General features: G+C 47.1%; 1 protein-coding gene across 10 annotated transcripts in view; it reads left to right on the top strand.

Annotated features, from left to right (window-relative positions):
• Positions 1 to 17,323, top strand: part of RALGPS1 (Ral GEF with PH domain and SH3 binding motif 1) — a 322,505-nt gene that overhangs the window by 27,001 nt on the left and 278,181 nt on the right. For all 10 annotated transcript variants that reach the window (XM_067541641.1, XM_067541639.1, XM_067541645.1 and 7 more), the window contains one exon: positions 779 to 864. The gene's annotated coding sequence lies outside the window, so the exon portion shown is untranslated. The remainder of the gene's footprint in view (positions 1 to 778; positions 865 to 17,323) is intronic.

Here is a 17,323-nt window from a genome sequence, read left to right as displayed (position 1 = left end):
ATCCCTAGGAACTAATTCCTCTTGTTAATTCAGAAACAGTCACTGAAAAGCACTTCTCCTGACCATTAAATAACCATGCTCCTCTTCTGGATGTATATTTTTGCATATAGGAATCAAGGAGAATATCTCATCTTATGAAGTGTTAAGTGAAAAATCTTTGCAGTCTATTTCAATTATCTCTATATGCTGTGTAAATGCTGTACTTCCATAGGGAAGGCCAGTGGAGGTTGTGCTGCTCCCCAGATTTTTATCGCAGCAAGACATGAATTCCCACTCTCCATCCATCAAAAAATATTGTAGTTGTAAAACTGAATATTTTGTAATGTAAACATAATTTTTAAAAGGACCCCTTTTCTGGTGAAAGGTCTTTTTAGTAACACACGTTACATAGCACGTATCATCAAAAGAATCAAAGGCACTTCACAGTAAAACAGATAATTATTAAAGGATTAAAATGGTATAAGATCAAAGCAACAATTCCCATTAGTTAATATTTTTCAAAATCTGGTATTTAGATTTTTAATACTCAATATGAAAGGATTGTAAATTCCCAGATGTAAATTGCTGAATTATACATTATATAAAAATTGAAGTAAAGCATTACAGAATTTAAAATGGAAAACTTGAATATTTGAGATTTGTTTTGTTTAAGGGAATAATCTGTTTTCATAGATAACTGATCTCAACCACCCTGAAGAACTAAACCTACAGAAATGTGATTGTGTATGAATTTGAAAAGTACTTTTTTATAAAACGTAGCTTTATTTGACTTTTACAGAAATACCTGTTCTGAGAGATGTGTCACAATGCCACTCTTGTTTTTGAATACCTGGGTTTAAATTTGGAGACAAACATATAATATGGGTAAGTTAATCTAATTTTATTTGTTTTAAGTGTTTCTAATGGCACCAAAATAGCCGTGGTTTAACACATGCAATAGCAAAACAAGGATTTTGATCATTTGCAATTATCACACTAAAATGTGCATAACTGTAAGGGAATGTGTATGTATCTGTATTGCACCAATCTCTCTGGTCTCTAGGTGTCAAATTCAGGTGCTTTAGGTTTCAATTGTGGTCATGGTAGGACTCTGTTTTCCAGGCCACCCTTACTGAAGTTGTAGATCTATGCTTTTGTCTCAACAAACTGAGTTCTACATGCTGACAAGTGCATCATATCTGCGCTCTAGGGGAGAGGCAGTGCTTTGAGGTAGTTGATCCTAGCCAATTAAGGGTTTTAGAGAGGCGGACCAGCACTCTGAAATAGATATTATGTGGAATGGGGATCCTTTGTAGGCTACAGATCACAGTGCTCAAATATCTCGTGTGTCCAATAAGGAAATCATACCATTAGTTCTTTGACAGGAGTCTATAGAAAGGACTGCCCTGAAATATGGCCCTTTTGGTTTATACATTCCTTTTATAAAAAGTTTATTTAAAAACAACCCAAAACAAATTTCCCACACCAGAATCCATTAAAAAGCAGCAGTACCAACCAGTAGAAGATTCCTACTGTCTACCTACTTTTTTACTCTTTCTCACTCATATTCCTCATAGCATCTATACCCATGAGGAGAAGCAGAAAAACATAGTTGGGTGTTTTCCCATACTTACTGTCTCAGCAGAACTAATATGAGCATCAGTGTCTGCAGATCCATTCCTGCATCCTACATTTCCTTGTGTTCCACTACAAGAGTATATAGGGACATGCAGACTTATCACTACTCTAGTTCATCTCAGCTGCTTGGCTTGAGATGGAGCATCCCAGTGTCCATTAGCTAGCCACGCAGCTTGCTACACCTCTCACTTAAACTTTTTCTTTATTTTCTTACTGTTTGTTTTCATTATTTTTGTTTTAGCACAGTTTGTACTTTTGCTGGGGGGAGAGGAGTGTCCTTTTTCTTTTTTTGCCTGATTTGGGTTTTTTTCTCGGGCTTTGATCTTCCGCTTTGAGTGCAGTTATGTCCAAGACCCTGGGATTGAAACCCTGTCAGACCTGCCACAGGATGTCTCCCCCAGTGGGATGGACATACAAGCTGCCACAGGGAATTTCACATCCCCTCTAAATGTAAGCTCTTCTCAGGTTTTAAAAGCAGATTTAAGAAATTGAGGGAGATCATGTTCAAATTCCTGTTAATGGAGCTCTCGCTGAGACTGTAGGATTTGAGTCACCCGCTCTACATTGAATCCAGAGAGAGCTCTGATGACCATCTCTATTTTAATGGTAAGCAAAGACCCTGAGGGCCCTTCAGAGCCATCTAGACCCTCAAAGAAGAAAGACACCCTTCTCTAAAACAGGAGACTAGAAAAGGAAGGTTACCTCTTCAGTCTGTGTCTCAGGAGACCTCATGTCCCCTTATGGGTAGGGCTTAGGTTTTCATCTCCTCTGGTACTGAGGCCACAGCACTGGGTAAGAAGAAGATGCCACATAACACAAAACCATCTGGTAAGCCATTTAAAGTTGTATCTGCATTGACACTGGACTCTGCCCCTGAGACACAAAGACTCCAGAGTCATACAAAAATTGACATAGTTACTACCTTCAGTAATCAGATGTGAAGGACACTTCAATCTCACTACGGTCCCATCTCCAGAACCACCGAATATTCTGACTCCTAATATTTTCTATAGTCCCTGGCACCATCTGTCTTCTAACCCATGAGGACCTTCGGATACAGGAGAAGCCTCAGTCACTGCTGTTGCGGGGTAACAGGAGACCTTCCCCATCAGTATTGTCTCACCTCCCAGAGTTTGCTTCCATCTTCATCGGGGTCTCGTCCTCTGGTACCGTCAAGGCCTCCAGCCCCTTATAAACCCTTTGAGGATACAGAGACACATTTTCAACTTGTACTGACCCAACATCTTCAAGTGTCTTTCAAATCAGCCTCTACTCCTGATGCAACTACAAGACCCCTTACAGGCCCCAGTACCGACTCGACCACCAGTACCAACACCATTTGTACATCTTCAAGTGTCTTTCAAATCAGCCTCTACTCCTGATGCAACTACAAGACCCCTTACAGGCCCCAGTACCGACTCGACCACCAGTACCAACACCATTTGTCCCTCCAGTGATATATCATCCAATTCTGAGGTGTCTGTACAAGACCATGTCTTTGAACTCCTCATTTGAGGTACACCTTGACAAGGAAACTCCTAGCAGGGGATACAACCAGCAATCCTGGCAAGGACAACTTGGGGGCCCTGCTCACTTCCCTTAAGCCTGGTCCCCTTATTGTGACCAGTTTTACAAGTCCCATCTTATAAGAGGGCATGTCAGAAGCAAAACCTGGCATCCTTGCCTCCTGCCACATAGCAGGATTTTACAGGGGAGCAAAAGCCATCTTTGGAATAAGAAATACCACCTTCCTCCAAATCCTCCTCTCTCTCCAGATGATGCCATCATGCCTCCTCCCCCATCTTATGCTAATGATTTCACAGCCTTTCAGTCCTCCATAGATAACCATGGTTAAGGATAAGATTAGGTCACTGACGTCACGGAATCCGTGACTTCCTGTTACCTCTGTGACGTTTTCTGCTTCAGCTGGGAGGAGGGGCAGGGCGAGACAAGAGTTGTCAGCGGCTGGAGGGCCTGGCGACTTCCGGTTCCCGTGGGGGGATGGGGGAGGGAGTGGGGACCTGGGGCTCTGAGCTGCAGACAGCAATTGGTGACTCCTGGAGCTCCCTGCCACTGCCTGTGGCCCCTGCAACTCCCAGGGGTGCTCCCAGGCCCCACAGGGTGGTGGGGAGTCCACAGACCAGAGCTCCCAGCCCTGGCCCCTAGCTCCCAGCCTCTGCAGGCAGTGAGGGGGGGGAGTGGGTTCCTGCCCTGCTGCTCTCATTCCACCCCCACCCCTGTCAGCTCCATTTTGTCATAGTAGTTATTTTTAGTACAAGTCAGGAAGAGATCACAGCTTTTGTGAATTTTTGTTTGTTGCCCATGACCTCTCCCTGGCTTTTACTAAAAATAACCGTGACAAAATCTTAACCATAATATGTTGGGGAATGGTCAATGCTGCTTTTATAAAGGGAAATCATGCCTCACCAATTTATTAGAATTCATTAAGGGTATCAGCAAGCGTGTGGACAAGGGTGATCCAGTTGATTATAGTCTGCTTGGCCTTTCAAAAAAGCCTTTGGCTGAGTCCCTCATCAAAAGCTCTTAAGCAAACTTAAGTAGTCAGGGGATAAGAAGGAATGGGCCTCTCATGGATCAGTAACTGATTAAAAGATAGGAAACAAAGGGTACGAATAAATTATCAGTTTTCACAATAATGTGGTCCCCCCCAAAGTTTTTGTACTGGGTCCCTGTACTAATCAACATATTCATAAATGAGAGGTAGCAAAATTTACAGATGATAAAAAATTACTCAAGATAGAGTGAAGTCCTATGCTGTTTGCGAAGAGTTGCAAAGGATTTCACTAAACTGGGTGATGGGGCAACAAAATGGTACATGAAATTTAGTGTTAAGTGCAAAGTGTAATGCACATTGCAAAACATAATTTCAACTATACATACAGAATGGTGGATTCTAAATTAGCTGTTCCACTCAAGAAAGAGATCTTGGAATCTTTATAGGTAATTCTCTGAAAACATCTGCTCAATGTGCTGCAGCAGTCAAAAAAGCTAACAGAATGTTAGGAATCATCAGAAAAGTGCAAGGATCCCAGGCTTTAAAAACAGCATTTTTTGCTCACAATCCTTCTTGGTCAATGATGACCGCATCTGGTGCTTCTGCTGTTTTGGAGATGCCCACATTCCCTCCAAATGCTCAGTTTTCCAGTCTAGTCCATTCCTCCAGGGTCCTGCGAGGCATGTGCATACCAACTATGGATTTTCCTCATGGACTGAGTAATGAAGCCTTGGTCTGTTCTGGGTCCAGGAGATTGCCTCTGTGCTTTGGGCAGAGGAGTCATGGGAGTGCTCCGCCAGGCTCAATTGCCTCTGATATTGCTATGGAGAGAGGTGGAAGTAAGTCCTCCACCTCCTCTCAGCAGAAACACAACTCTTGTAAGAAGAGGGATAAATCTCCATCTCTACACTCTTCTAAGTAGGGAAACTCCTTTTAAAAGTAATTGGAGACTTCGCATCATGGTACCACAGCAGCTCTTCCGGAGCGTGGCACCAAAACCCTTGCTCAGAAAATCATGTCTGTTCCATAACCAACATCATCAGCTACACTGATACTGTCCAAGGCACCATTGAAGGAAAAAAATCCAGTGCATCCAGCACTGACTGTACCAAAATGTTCAACTAAGGAGACCTCAGCACCAAGAGCTCTTGCTAAGTTGACTCCAGTGGTGCAGATGGAGAGGAGCCCTTGTTTCCCCCCTCAATGAGGGACAAACACACCATTCAATAAGTCCTTCCTTGTCCTGTAGGATCCTGAGTCTCCCATCCTTTCAGGCCTTACCATTTCTAGAAACATTTTGACTGTCCATTCAGGAGTGGCACAACAGGGGGAAGTCCTTCCCTCAGATCTTCTACCAGTCAAGGTCTCACTAAACCAACAGCACCGTTGGTGTATACAGAGACTAACTCACCAGTACCTTCTACTAACAGAGATACTGCTAAGCATCCGATCGTATTGGCACCCCCCCATGGAACACAATCCCACCTTTTCATCTGAGGACTCAGACTTTTGTTTGAAAGAATGTCATGTCCCCCACCAAGACACCAACTAAATCTGGATAGGAGGGTGTCCAGAATCTCATGGGCTCCATTGGGATCTCAAAGAGCAGATTATGCTCCACCTGATCATTGGTACCCCTTGCCTTTAGGATTACCCCAACTATTTGACTTTTTCCGTTAGCCCTACTGGGCTCTTTGGGACCCATACATCTGTCATCCTAAATCAGTACACTCCAGACGGGACTCGCGACACCTCTCACCTTGCACAGAGGAAGGAGAACCTCCTCATGAGACAATGGAGAAGAAGGAACTGGATGAAGACCCAGAACTGGACTATAAGGTGGATAGAAAGCTAGGGTAGATCATTGGGCTCAACGGGTAGTGATCAATGGCTTGATGTCTAGTTGGTAACAAGCGGAGTGACCTAGGGGTCAGTCCTGGGGCCAGTTTTGTTCAATATCTTCATTAATGATCTGGAAGATGGAGTAGATTGCACCCTCAGCAAGTTTGCAGATGACACTAAGCTGCGGGGAGTGATAGGTTGGACAGTAGGGATAGAATACATAGTGACATAGACAAATAGGAGGATTGGGGCCAAAAGAAATCTGATGAGGTTCAACAAGGACAGGTGCAGAATCCTGCAGTTAGGATGGAAGAATCCCATGCATTCGTACAGATTGGACCGACTGGCTAGGTAGCAGTTGTGCAGAAAAGGACCTGGGAGTTGCAGCGGATCAGAAGCTGGATATGAGTCAACAGTGTGTCCTTATTGCCAAGAAGGCTAACAGAATATTGGGCTTCATTAGTAGAAGCATTGCTAGCAGATCGAGGGAAGTGATTATTCCCTTCTTTTCGGAACTGGTGAGGCCACGTTTGGAGTATTGAGTCCAGTTTTGGCCACTCCCCTGTCCCCACTCTGCTGGTTGAACTGTTGCCTCCAGCCCTACTCTCAGGTACCTTTGGGTCTGGTGCAAGAACAGCTGCTGGCACTGGGGGGGACATTGTGACACCCAGGGGATCATGGTGCCATCCACCTAAGAGGCAATTGTTGCAGCCAGGGACTTACTGGCACTCTCAGTACCGCTGGTGCTGGCAGTGCAAGAGCTGGCACCGGTGGTGAAGATGAGCAGAAGGGAGCATGTTGCCCTGAGCTCCTATTTGGTACCAGGTCTTCCGATACCATCCAGAGGAAAACCGACCCTGCTGATGTCAGCTAAGTCGTTCCCGCTCCAACATCATTCCCAGGACCCTTGGCACCATCTGATGGAATTGATGGGTGCCACTCCTCCATGTTCCCCTCAGGCAGACTCGTCATCGAAGATGGAGTTGTGCACCCAGCTGGGGCCAGTACCATTATCCATCCAGTCAGTCCTATGTTCTGGTGGATCCTTGTGCAGGTGTCCCTCCGAGCGCCTGGCCCAGGGGACAGTGGCCTATGCAAATACAATGGCCATTTTGGAATCTGTGGGGTTTTCCCCCAATGCAGGGCTCACCTTCCAACCGTTCCTACTCTGTGGTGTCAGGGAAGAGGGCTTTCCTCTGTCACACTGACCGGCATCTGACCTGGATTCTGGTACCAAGTCCGGTATCAGTATTCAGAACCATGAGCTATGGGATCCAGTTGGTGCAGAAGGAGAGGAGGAATGGTGCAGCTTCTTCCTCCTCCTTCCTCCCAGACAAAGCAGTGTTAGTGATAGGTAGCTCAATGCTTCAGGACAACTTCAGAACTCACCAGGAGCAATTGAAGAGAGTAGCCTCAAAGCTAAGGCTGGAAGTGGAGGTACTTAAAGAAGCCTCCCACAGCGTGGTTGACATCTTGGCTGCAGTGGCCCCTCGAAGATGGACCTACCTCTCAACGAGGTCGTTATGGGTGCAGTCAAACCCCATTTCAAGGAGGGCAAAGAAAAAGTAAAAACAGCTAGAGTCCTGTAGCACTTTAAAGACTAACAAATTTAATTTCTGCAGGCGTAAGCTTTTGTGGGCTATAACCCACTTTGTCGGATGCAAGAAATAGAAATCAGATAGGGGGTGTGTGTGTATGTGCATATATACACACACATCTAAGGGTAAGGAACAACAAGGGGGATGATAGGTATAAGCAAAGTCCATTCAATTAGAGTAGTTGAGGCCTATTCACAACCATTGATTAGGAGGTGAGAATGTGTGAACAGTGACAATTACTTCTTGTAATGAGAGAACCATTCCAAGTCCCTATTTAGACCCAGTTTAATTGTGTCAAGTTTGCATATGAGTTCCAACTCTGCAGTTTCTCTTTGAAGTCTGTTTTTTGAAGTTTTTTTGTAGAAGTATGGCAACTTTTGAGTCAGCTACAGAGTGTCCTGGGAGAGTGAAGTGCTCTCTGACTGGCTTATGGATGTTACCATTTTTTATGTCTGATTTGTGTCCATTTATTCTTTTGCGTAGTGACAGTCCAGTTTGACCAATGTACATGGCAAAGGGGCATTGTTGGCACATGATGGCATATATGGCAAGGTGCAACTGCCAAGGTGAAGAATTCAAATAAACTAGATCTTTTTGGTAGAAAGGTTTATTCTACTGGTGGTTTATAGGTCCACATTTCCAACCAACAGGTGTTGTTAGGGAGGTATGACTTTAACGTCCATTTCAAAATTTAAGGACTCACTGCCTCAGGAGGCCAGACAAGAATTCTCCACTCTGGTGGAGAAAGGGAAGGCTATAGCCTTGACGCAGAGGATGCCAGAACTATGGCATCAGCGGTAGTCGTGCAAAAATGCTCTTGGCTTCAGTCCTTGGCCCTACCACTGGAGGTTCAACAGTCCCATCAGGAGCTTCCATTTGAGGGAGCTTCCATCTTTTGGGAGTAGACGGATGCAAAACTCCATGGCCTGAGAGATTCTAGAGCCACCCTCAAGTCTCTGGACCTCTATGCCATGGTGCCTCCGAGGAAGCACTTCAGGCCTCAACAACTGCTCTGCTTCTTGGCTCTGCCGCTGCACCAGAACCTATTTAAGAAGTGAAGCGTGGGTAATAAGTGCAGACAGCTGTCCCCATCAGCTTCAGCCTCACTACTGGCCCTCACAGATATTCTGCTCCAAGCAGAACATATGATGGGACACCTGAAGGCGTTATACCAGTTCCTATACCAAATCCTGTTCCCCTTTCATTTTCAGACTCTCTCTCCTACTTCAGCTCAGCATGGGCCTTGATCACTTTGGGCTGTTGGGTGCTTAGTATGGTGGAGGAAGTTTACACTCTCCATTTTATTTCTACCCCTCCCTCCCATCCCTGTCCCTCTTCAGGGACCCTTCTCAGGAACAGCTTTTAGCCCAGGAGGTGCATGCCCTCCTCCAAGTAGGGGCTATGGAGGAGGTGCCTCAGTACTTGAGGGGGAAAGGGTTTTACTCCAGTTATTTCCTAATTCTGAAGGCCAAAAGGAGTGTCTGACTCATCCTAGACCTCCATTGCCTCAACAATTTTATCAAGGAACTGAAATTCCGCTTGGTCTTCCTGGCCTACATTATTCCCTCCCTGGATTCAAGGGACTGGTACACCATCCTCAACTTGAACAATGCCTGTCTCCACATCTCTAATTTTCAGGGCCACAGAAGGTTTCTCAGGTTCATTGTGAATCAGATCCACTACCAGTTTACTGTCATCCTCTCCAGCCTGCCTGCAGCTCTTTAGGTATTCACAAAATGCATGGCAATAGCAGTGGCCTTCCTCAAAAGGAGAGAGATGTGAGTCTATTACTATCTTGATGAATGGCTGATCAAGGGCCAGTCAGAGGCCCAGATGAGAGCCAGCATCCATCTGGTCCAAGGTACCTTCTGAGCACATGTATGAAAATACTGTTAGCTTCAGTTTTCTGATATGCTAATTAGCTTTACCTGTCACTTAAGCTGGACCTCCTTGAGAAATTTCTTCCTACCTGACTCCTCTCTTCAGGTATTTAGGAGTGACCTTTTTTCACCCTAGTCTACCTGTCTGCTATTGGTCAATTTATCCTAAGACCTACATTTTGTTTCTCTCTAATATAAAATCATTGTGGCCACCATTTTGGATTTCTAGTTAAACCTGCTCTAAACTATCTACTTATAAAAAGCCTTAAATCTGAAGCTAACTGTATTTTTATACATGCCTAAATATTATGATACTGTCACCACCTTCGTTATGCTAATTAGAACAGATAAAATCCACATTTTTCTCCCTCTCTGCGAGCTTTTCAGCTGTGTGGCTAAATGCTGTCTCTGGTTCCGATCTCCTCATATGGATGAGAGCAGCTTGAAAACTTCTTATATCAGGAGGTACATTAAACCAAAAAATATGACCTTTTTTGGAGAATTGATGCACACCTGTAACAGTGGAAATTATTAAAAGTATAACAAGCAACACACCAGTTGTCTTGCCATTGTCAGAGATAATGAAGGATTTGGGGCATCATCAGCCTATGGAAAAAAATCTCTATTGTTCAACTCAGATTTTTCAGCCTCCTTTCTTTCTCACTGTTTTGCCTAGAGAGGATCCTGGAAGGTGTTTAGCTAGCTTAAGATAAATCCTAACAATACAGAAGTGATTGTACTAGGAAGGGGGATGCTTTTGGGAGGGGCTGTGGGAGGGGTTATTTCATCCAGTGAGGCTATATGCCCATGCTTTTCTCATTGGTTCAAAATCTTGGCATCTTACTGAATCCATTGCTGCCCTGAATTCTCAGGTAATAAGTTTTATTTTTGTATGATTAGGAGGTTACCAGCATGTCTTTTCAATCTGGCTTTTAACCTATGGTAGGTAACTTGTTAGCTGAGGAACGATGGCCCATCAGTTGGTTGAGGGATTGTTGTCAGTGGGAGAGGTGAAGGGGCTAGTAGTGTTCTACTTCTGTAGCCGTGTTACTTTGCTGTTGGTATTGTTAACTCATGTAATTATGCCTATGGATTGGTTGGTGTATAAATAGACAAACAAACAAAACTTTGCATCTTTGTCTTCCCTCAACACACGTGTAACTTCATTACGGTTGATGACAGCTAGGCCTAGAGTAGACTATGTACCCCATCTGTGCTAAATCTGTAGCACATGTTATGCTGAATTACTAATACTGCCTCCATGACACCTTCATTTATTCACCATTAGTTACAGTAGGTGCTTAGCAGCTGTTTCACTAATATTTTAAAACTTCTTATATTGGACTCTTCAGTTTTTTTGTCACTAGGTGGTACTGTTGCACAAGGCACCATATATCAGCATGCTCTGTAGACTTGACAGTGAAAGCCTCATTGTAAATATGCATAGTGCACCCATATGGAAGAAGAGATCTGTGTGGCTCGAAAGCTTCTCTCTCTCACCGACAGAAGTTGGGCCAATAATAGATATTACTAGAATTCTTTAAGGGGGGTCAGTAAGCATGTGGACAGAGTGATCCAGTAGATATAGTGTACTTATATTTTCAGAAAATTTTTGACAAGGTCCCTCATCAAAGGCTCTTAAGCAAAGTAAGCTGTCATGGATAAGAGGGAAGGTTATCTATTGGATCAGTAACTAGTTAAAAGATAGGAAATAAAGGGTGGGAATAAATGGTCAGTTTTCAGAATAGAGAGACGTAAACTGTGGTGTCCCCCAGGGGTCTGTACTGGGACCAGCACCGTTCAACATATTCATAAATGATCTGGAAAAAGGGGTAAAAAGTGAAGTGGCAAATTTTCCAGATGATACAAAACTGCTCAAGATAGTTAAGTCCAAAACAGACCGCAAAGAGTTACAAAAGGATCTCACAAAACTGGGTGACTGGGCAACAAAATGGCAGATGAAATTCAGTGTTGATAAATGTAAAGTAATGTATACTGGAAAATATCATCCCAATTATACATAAAAAAATAATGGGGTCTAAATTAGCTGTTACCATTCAAGAAAGAGATCTTGGAGTCATTGTGCATTGTTCTCTGAAAACATCCGCTCTGTGTGCAGTGGCAGTCCAAAAGAGCCAACAGAATTTTGGGAATTATTAGGAAAGAGAGAGATAATAAAACAGAAAATATCCTATGGTCTTTTTATAAATCCCCAGTATGTCCACATCTTGAATACTGCGTGCAGATCTGGTCACCCTATCTTAAACAAGATATATTGGAATTGAAAAAGGTACAGAAAGGGTGACTGAAATGATTTTGGGTATGGAAAAGCTTCCATATGAGGAAAGATTAATAAGACTGGAACTTTTCAACTTGGAAAAGAGACAACTAAGTCTTCATTAAGACTTGCTCATGTGTGTTAGCTGATCTTGTTACCTGCTTGTAGAATGCCTTAGCTGTTTCCTATTCTTGATTTGCTGGTCTATAATAGACCCCCACCATAATATCGCTACTGTTCTTTTCTTTTTTTATCCTCATCCAGAGACTCTCAGTAGGTCAGCTGCTCACTTCTCTTGGACCTCAGAGCAAGTGTATACATTTCTGAAGTACAGTGCAATGCTTCCTTCATTTTCCCCCATATCTGTCCTTCCAGATCAGGCTGATACTCCAATCATGGGAATTATCCCACCAAGTCTTTGTAATGCCAGTTGTCTTAATTTTCTTCAAATACCATGGCTTCCAGTTCATCCTGCTTGTTTCCCATACTCTTTGCATTGGTATACAGACTTAACATTTTCTGTATATTACTGAGTACTTACCAATGTTTCCAGGATTTTATTTGAACTAAGTGTTCTTGAATTTTGCATAATTTGTACAAATGAATTATGAATTATTTTTCTGTTGAATAATTAAAAAAAAAGTCCTTATAGTTTTGAAAATGTGTATCCATGTAAGAGACATGGGCCAGTTGTGTTACTTATGTGTACATGCATGCACACAGAGCCTAGAAGGATTGGGAATAGTGTATAAAGAGTTGACATTGTCCAAAGGAAGGCACTTTTTCATTATTATCCAGATGTTTGCGCATTTTTTATTTATTATATCTCAAACAAACCTAGAGGAGAATGTAAGTGCCGGTGAAAAGTGCTTTGTATATGCATGATGTAGCAATGTCCATATGTGACCATTTTGTCATGGATTACGACTACAAGAAATAGTGGTTGCTGACATAATGAGGGATGGATCTGTGGCAATTACAGATGTTACATTTTTGAACAGAAAATATAGTTATTTTCCCATCTCCCAATATTTGGTTGTTCTTCAAGTGATTGCTCATGTCCATTCCACTGTAGGTGAGTGCCCGGAACTTTTTCCCTATAGCAGATCCCATAGGGCCAGCTCGGGTGCCCCCTGGAGCCCCGCACACATGCCGCAGTATATGCGGCACTGCCGGCCCTATGCCCCCTCAGTTCCTACTTTCCGCCCGTGATGGTTGCTGGAGCTAGCCTTGCTCTCAGCAAATACTATTCCCCTTCTTTGAATTTGTTTGTTATTCTAAGTAGTTAGTTAAGTAGTTAAGTGTAGTTAGAGATAAGGCAAGTTCCTGCGGGGACTTAGAGCGGCCGCGCTATGCCCCAGTCACCAGGATTCAAGCCATGTGCCTCCTGCGGGAAGGCCTTCCCGCTCAGCCACCCCCACTGCCTTAAGTGCTTGGAGGAGGCACACAGAAAAGACAAGTGCAAGATCTTCAGGGCTTTTAAACCGAGGACTCAGAAGGACCGAGAAAACTGGTTAAAAGCCCTGCTTATGGAGGCAGCGCTCCGCCTGGTGTCCGAGCTGGCCTGCTCCACCTTGGTACCGAGCGTGACCTCGGTGCAGAGTGCACCACCGGCATCGGCCTTGACTCGGCACCGCGCAACATTGCCAGCACCGAGGAGGAAGAAGGTGAGCGCGGACACTCCCCTGCACCATCGGTACGGCCAGGATCGAGTACAGAGATGCACCGAACTCGGCCTGTCGAGACTCTCTCTCTGGTGCCTGCATCTCCGATCAGGGAGCCTCCCCCCGACTCCTGGGAGTGGGAGAGTGCCCCTGCCGACGCCGTCGACACCGGAGGCTTTTCAGGCGGCAAGAGCCTTGTTGGTCTTGCCTATGCCACCTCTGCACCCCCCTCCGCCGAGGGAGAAGGGGCCAGTGTCACACGGGAAACCTGCGTTGGGTCCCCCTGAAGGGGCGGTGGAGCTCCCCAGTACAGGGAGGAAGATTTCCTGCCGGACGGCCATTGGGGGTAGAGCGAAGACTCTCCCCCAGCATTCACTCCAGATCGGCATTGTCGAGCCAGCCTGCTTCAACTCAGGGCGAGGCGTCTCCCTCTTGGTGCCGACGTCAATCCCCGGCACCGGAGACAGCGCAGGCGAGGAGGCGGCACCAGTCGAGATCTGCCAGACGGCGCTCGGACAGCTCCAGATCCCCGGCATCGAGGAGTTCCGCCGCACCGAGGAGGTGCAGAACCCAGTCGTCATCGGAAGACCTGGCACCGCGCAGTCCATGACACAGAACCTGCTCGCCGGAGTCCGGCTCGGCATTGCGGAGTTCGGAGCGGTGCCAGTCCCGGTCACCGAAAGGCAAGCGGTACTGGAAGTCATCGGTACTGAGATGGCACGCCGGTACCTCTAGCTCTTCAGAGCGCCCCTCTGGTCGTCAGCACCGCTTGCGGCGATGACAGAGGTGGTCCTCATCGTCGTCCAGGTTGGAGGTGTCAAGAGGGTGGTCCCCAACATGCAAGGGTACCTGGGACCAAGGACGTACACGGCACCGCTGGCCCAGTGTCTCGGGTTCTCCCAGGGGGGATAGTCGTTGGGAGAGCCGACAACCCCACAAAGCATCACAGCCTGTGGTGCAGTCAGCCCTGGGTTGGCCCCAAGGTCAGTGGCCACAACAATGGCCTTATTGGGCCCCATGGGGTATCCAGGTGGGGTCGAGGCCCCAATCCATCCTTTCATCGGGGGTACAGTCCGTGCCTCCGGCACAGGAGAAGGCCCGTAGACACCGCTTCTTGGATGAGGAATCGGACCCCCATGGAGGGCCCCTCAACGAGTGCAACATTTCTTCGGGAGGGGAGCACCCACAGGACAAACCTCGGCAGTCCTCTTCCTCCTCACCAGAAGAGGCAGTCTCCTGGCACCGCATGGCGCCACTGGAGGATTTCAGGGCGCACCAGGAACTGCTCAAGAGGGTGGCCTCCAGCTTGGGGCCGGAGGTGAAGGAGTTGGAAGAGGCTGATCATAGCCTCTTTAATGTGTTGGTGGTGGCTGCCCCAGCAAGAGTGGCCCAACCAGTCCCCAATAGGGTCCTCAGAATCGTAAAGGCCCTGTGGCAAACCCCTTCCTCGGTCGTCCCTATGTCTATGGCGGCCAAGAAAAAGTATTATGTCCAGGCAGAAGGGTTGAAGTATCTGTTCACTCACTCGGCCCCAGGAACCCTGGTGGTAGATGCAGCCAACCAGCGGGACAGGCAAGGCCAGCCAGGGTCCATTCCCAAGAACAAAGACAACAAAAAGCTGGATTTGTTTGGGGGAGAGGTTTATTCCATGGCAAGCCTGCAGTTCAGGATTGCCAACCATCAGGCCCTCCTGAGTAGATATAATTTCAACTTGTGGGACTCCCTCAGGCTGTTCGCTGAGGCTCTACCCAGGACCAGGCTGCAGACTTTACCACCATCATGGAGGAAAGAACCACGGTGGCTAGGGCAGCACTCCAGATATCCAGTGATGCTGCTGACTCGGTAGGTAGGGCCATAGCCTCCACCATCTCCATGAGAAAGTGCTCTTGGCTGCAATCCTCGGGCCTGTCTCAGGAGGTGCAGCAATGGATGCAGGACCTCCCCTTTGATGGGTCCGCCCTATTCTCTGACCAGACCGATGCAAGGCTGCATGGTCTGAAGGACTCCAGGGCCACGCTTCGCTCCCTGGGCCTGTACACACCCCAGATTTCCAAGCATCAGTCACGGCCCCAAGCGCAGCAGCAGCCAAGGTCTCTGCCTAGGCCCTTTCAGGCCTAAAGAAATAGGGACAGGAATAAGGGGTTTAGAAGGAGGAATGAACCCCCCAGCTCGTCCTCAGCCCCCCAGCAGGGGCCCCCCAGGGGGTCGGGCAACCGGAGGAGACAGTTTTGATGGTGTGCCCGAGGGTGGCGCCCCAACTGCTCTCCTGGATCTGCCCCGCCCCTTCCTAAACAGGTTAAGGTCCTTCTATCCCGAATGGGCAAAGATCATGTTGGACCACTGGGTCCTTGGGATAGTCTCAGGGGGCTATGTCCTACAGTTTACATCTACCCCCCCCCATCAGCTCTCCCCCTATGTCCCTCTTCAGGGACCTCTCCCATGAGCAAGTCCTCTTGCAGGAAGTGGACACCCTCCTCAACATAGGAGAAGTGGAAATGGTCCCACAAGACAGAAGGGGTTCTATTCGAGGTACTTCCTCATCCCCAAGGCGAAGGGGGGTCTGAGACCCATATTAGACCTGCATCGTCTAAACAAATATGTCAAACGATTCAGGTTTCGCATGTTTCCCTAGCTTCCATAATCCCTTCCTTGGACCTAGGAGACAGGTATGCCGCCCTCAATCTCAAGGACACATAGTTTTATATAGCTATCCTCTCTAGCCACAGGTGCTTTCTTCACTTCATGGTGGCTGGCTCCCACTACTAATTTACAGCCCTACCCTATGGCCTATCTTCAGCTCCCAGGGTGTTCACTAAATGCATGGTGGTAGTGGCTGCCCACCTGAGACGAAAGGGTGTGCAAATTTTTCCTTACCTGGACGATTGTCTGATCAGGGGCAGGTCCAGGTCCCAAGTGCAGGAGATCATGACACTCACTTGCTCCATGTGCAGCAGGCTGGGACTGCTCATAAATGAGCAGAAGTCCACACTAACCCCAGTGCAACGTATAGAATTCATCGGGGCCACCCAGGATGCTTCCCAGGCCAGAGCCTTCCTGCCTCAACCACGTTTCGAGGCGATGGTCTCTATCATCTCCCAGCTGCACCGATGCCCCACGACAACAGCCAGCCACTGCCTACAGCTGTATGGCCTGCACGTACGTAGTGAGACTAGCTCGCCTGAGGCTCAGGCCGCTTCAGGCGTGGTTGACCTCACTATATGTGCCAAGCAGACACCCACTGGATCGGGTGGTAACAGTTCCCCTGCCCGTCCTAGCCTCCCTAAACTGGTGGCGGACTCCTAGGGCAGTGTTGAAGGGCATTCCGTTCAGGGAACTGGTCCCGTCGGTCACCCTAATCTCTGATGCCTCAGATATGGGATAGGGAGCCCACATCAGCGCCAGCCTAGGCACTCAGGGGCTCTGGTCGGGGGAGGAGAGGCGCCTGCACATCAACATGAAGGAGCTGAGGGCCATTCGCCTAGCGTGCAAGGTGTTCCTCCGATTCCTGACAGGCAGAGTGACGCAGGTGCTGACGGACAACACCGCAGCCATGTTTTACATAAACTGGCAGAGGGGAGCATGCTCCTTGGCCCTCTGCGAGGATGCTATCCATCTGTGGAACTTTGCCATGAGGCACGATTTCCATTTGACTGCCTCTCACTTCCCAGGAGTGAGGAACGACAAGGCGGATCGCCTCAGCAGGTCGTTTCTACCCCGCCAACACTGGTCATTGCACCCGGAGGTAGTGACTACGGTCTTCCAGAAGTGGGGTGTTCCCCAACTGGACCTATTCACATTGGCCTGGAACACGAAGTGCCCGAGGTTCTGATCACTCCGGGGTCGCGAGACTGGGTCGATTTCCGATGTGTTCCTTATCGACTGGACAGGGACCCTCATGTACACATTCCCACCCATTCCGCTTCTGCCCA

This window comes from Emydura macquarii, unplaced genomic scaffold (genome assembly GCF_026122565.2).
Source record: "Emydura macquarii macquarii isolate MOO-44397 ecotype Brisbane River unplaced genomic scaffold, CSIRO-AGI_Emac_v2 contig_691, whole genome shotgun sequence".
Classification (NCBI taxonomy): Eukaryota; Metazoa; Chordata; order Testudines; family Chelidae; genus Emydura; species Emydura macquarii.
The sequence above is the reverse complement of the archived record's forward strand: the minus strand, read 5'-3'. Positions and strand labels throughout refer to the sequence as shown.